This window comes from Austrofundulus limnaeus, unplaced genomic scaffold, assembly GCF_001266775.1.
Source record: "Austrofundulus limnaeus strain Quisiro unplaced genomic scaffold, Austrofundulus_limnaeus-1.0 Scaffold307, whole genome shotgun sequence".
Classification (NCBI taxonomy): domain Eukaryota; kingdom Metazoa; phylum Chordata; class Actinopteri; order Cyprinodontiformes; family Rivulidae; genus Austrofundulus; species Austrofundulus limnaeus.
Genome location: NW_013952709.1, coordinates 112,658 through 116,079, shown reverse-complemented (window position 1 = coordinate 116,079; position 3,422 = coordinate 112,658). Strand labels below are relative to the sequence as shown.

The following is a 3,422-nucleotide window of genomic DNA, read 5'->3' as shown; positions in this document are numbered from 1 at the left end:
CAGAAACAGTACTATATAACATTTTAGACACATTCTAGACAGTTTATCAGCTAAAAAAAGTTAATTTTGGGGTAAGTTACTCTTTAAGCCCTGTCCTGTCTCAGTCTTGTGTCGGATCATTGTGTTTTGTCCCTGAGCTTTGTCTCCCTTGTGCCTGTGTTTTTTGAGAACCTGTAAGTGATTTTTGAGCTGCCTCAACAGCATTTTCTGTTATTTAATAAATCTTTTTGTTCCTTTTTTTAACCTGCCTGCGCCCTGGGTCTGTTCCTACTAAATCCTCACACTTATGTCATGACATTTAGCATATTATTTAAAGTCGCAGAAAGTGCAAGCTAACACGTCTGCATCTTACACCTGCGCAATAGTGCTCCTCGTGTTTGCCAACTTTTTCTTCCTTATACTTTCAAAAGAATTTCTGTATTATTTATTTCACATTTAGTCAGTGGTACACACAGTAATCTTCAGTGATTATAAGAGAATGTGTAAAATGCTGTTTCTATGCAGGAAATACCAGATAGAGCCCAGTTATTGTTTGTTAGCTGTGCTCAGCGGTAGCAACAAGACGAGGAACATGTTTTGTGTTTAGTTGAAGTTAAATGTCATAATTAATATCTGGCCCTTTAATACATCCATAATGCTCATGTGGCCCTCAGTGAAAATGAGTTTGACACTTCTGTCTTAACAATTTTCTACTGCTGGATTTTACGAAAAATAAATCTATACAAAACACGCGCCTTTAAAATCAGGTGTAAGAAAATATGGCAAGCAAACATGAAATCAATGGGGACCAGGATGGAGATTAACAGAAATGAAGAACAACAGGATGATCCTTTTTGTTTTAGTAAACAAAACAAGACGCCAGTTTTCTGTCAGCCACTCAGGTCTCTGACAAGATCAGAAAGTTGAGTATCTGCACACATGGAGCTGATCTTTTCCTGCCCAAAGGGCTTCTGTTCAGTACAGATCTGTCCTTCCTGACCAGGGGTGGAGTGGGAAAACTTTTCAGCCTGGGAGTTTATAATGGCCAGGACCGACCCATTTTTTACATATAAAAATTTAGAAAAAAATGTAGGATTAGCATGAAATACTTTTGTATTGCAATATGGTAAATAATTACAAATATTAAGGAATAATTATTTAAAAACACTTTGGGAATTTTTTTCACTGTATGGTTATATAAACAAAGGCTCAATTTAACATTTTAAGATGTGAGCAAGCAAAAACTGTAACTTACTCTAACACAAGAATCTGCAGGAATGTCAAACTCAGCTACACAAGGGGGCAAAATTCTAAAGTTGGTCGAACCTGAGGGTCATTTTCTGTCAATTCAATGTTTTAAATTACATTYTCCAAATCATATTTTATGTAACTTTCAGGACATACATAACCTAATGAATGAAGAAAGAATATAAAGTTTAAAAAGACACATTATCATCATTCATTTCTGTGAGGAGCTGTGGTCTTTGTCTTGTGCTTTGCCTTTCTCTAGTGTTTGTCTTGTGTTTCCCATGTTTCCATCTTACTCCTCAGTCTTTTCTGATTTCCTCCTCTTTCTTTCACACCAGTCTCTACTTGTAATCTTCACAGTTGTCTCCATTTTCCACTTATCCCGCTGCTATATTCTTAGTTCAATTCCTTGTTCGTTTATTGTTTGGTGTTGTAGGGGAGTGACTTATGTTAAATAAGCCTCTCTACATCTTCTCATAACAAAGTTATGAGAGAAATTTTTACCAAGGTTTTTCTCATTACTTTAATATTTTGACTGTGCAAATTGAAGAGTGACACAATAAGGGAACATTCAGATGAGTTCAAGTTGATTCATAAAAGATTATGCNTTTTTATAAAATTATTATTTACAGTTTCTTACAGCAAAACCACTTGAACAAGCTTTTGAACAAGACTGCAGCGAATATTTTTCCATCAAACTCTATAACTCATCCCTAAAACATGTGAAACCTCATCTGTTGCTTTATCCCATCAATCTGTGCAATTTATTTTAATCAAGTATATTATTCAAACAACACTTCATAACATCATCTCATTTTATATCATCCTATAATATCTTATCTGGGACATTTTTTTTAGTATCCACTCATCTGGCACAATTTTATTTATTTATGTACAATACTTTGCACTTAACGATACTGTCTACACTTTTGTTTTATATTGTGTTTATTCCTTAAGGTTTATTTTTTCATACAGTGTACACGATAGTAAACATACTGTACATATTTCATAAGGCTTTTTCTCCTTAAAGTGTACACATTTTGTTTTATTTTTTTAATCCAATGTTTATATTTATTCTTGAATTAAAATTACTTGAATAACTGTCCTTTTCCTCTGGGCTCAATAAATTATTTCTGATTTTGAATCTGATAATGTTTTTTTGTTTACAACATATGGCTGTTCTAATTATATTTTAACTGTTATTTATAATACCATACCAGAATTATTTTGTAATTGCACTTTCACCTTTATTATTGCTTTCATTTTTAAATTATTTGCTTTTACTGCAAATCGTAAATTTCTATATATTTTCACATAAACGATTTATGTGAAGGAGGGAAATTGAATAAATTTATTAGCCATTCATCCACTGATTTATAAAGAAACCTCACATAGTTTTTTTTTCTTATGTGAACAGTAATACCTTTTTATAAAGTGGTTATTTCTGCATGAACTGATGATTTTATGTGCAGACTGGGTTGTGGGGCTCTTGATAAGGGTTTCACAGACTCAGGAGGCTTTTGGTTAGATACATGCCTGTTTTAACACTTACAACACATAAAAAGAACTGTGATCGAACATTAGTGGTGAGGAATGAATGTGTGATGTCTTGACTCCGTGTAGAAATAGCCTGCCCCTTGAAGACACTGTCATGAGGAGGGGTCAGGATGTGAAGATGATGGTAAATCAATGTGTATTTCCTGGTTCTGGTCACTGATTAGCTGGCTGCTGGTAATGCTGAATAAAACCACCCCTTATCAGTCCACAGCGGGTTTTGAATGACTCACAATTATCACTCAAACATTCACTTATTATTAATAACTTGTATTAGATCTAAAAGAGTATAAGAACATGTTCTATTTTTTTACAAATCTGTAAGGAAAAGAAGAGGCATTGTTTCATCATCAATTATATTCGACTCAGAACCAAGATCATTAACMTCTACCCTTACCTTCTTCCAGATCCCTTCAGAAGACCAGAAACCAGCACTAAATAAAATCACTTACCTTTATGTTATGCCTCCTGTGTTTGTCCTGATGCATCTCAGTAATCCAGGTAAAAAATCAAAAAGAAAAAAATTGTATAGGTCTTCTGGACGGGTTCTTCTCTAATGAAACGTTTCGTCTCTCCTCCAAGAGACTTCTTCAGTCTGAGAGTTTCAGGCAAAACCACTGTTCAAAAGAATGTCCCAACAC

At 34.1% G+C, this 3,422-nt stretch overlaps 1 long non-coding RNA gene across 1 annotated transcript in view; it reads right to left on the bottom strand.

Moving 5' to 3' along the window:
- LOC106527053 (uncharacterized) overlaps window positions 1-3,260 on the bottom strand; it is a 17,897-nt gene extending 14,637 nt beyond the window's left edge. The window contains exon 1 of the long non-coding RNA XR_001311332.1: window positions 3,234-3,260. This is a non-coding gene — a long non-coding RNA (uncharacterized LOC106527053). The remainder of the gene's footprint in view (window positions 1-3,233) is intronic.
- Between the last annotated feature and the right edge of the window lie 162 nt (window positions 3,261-3,422).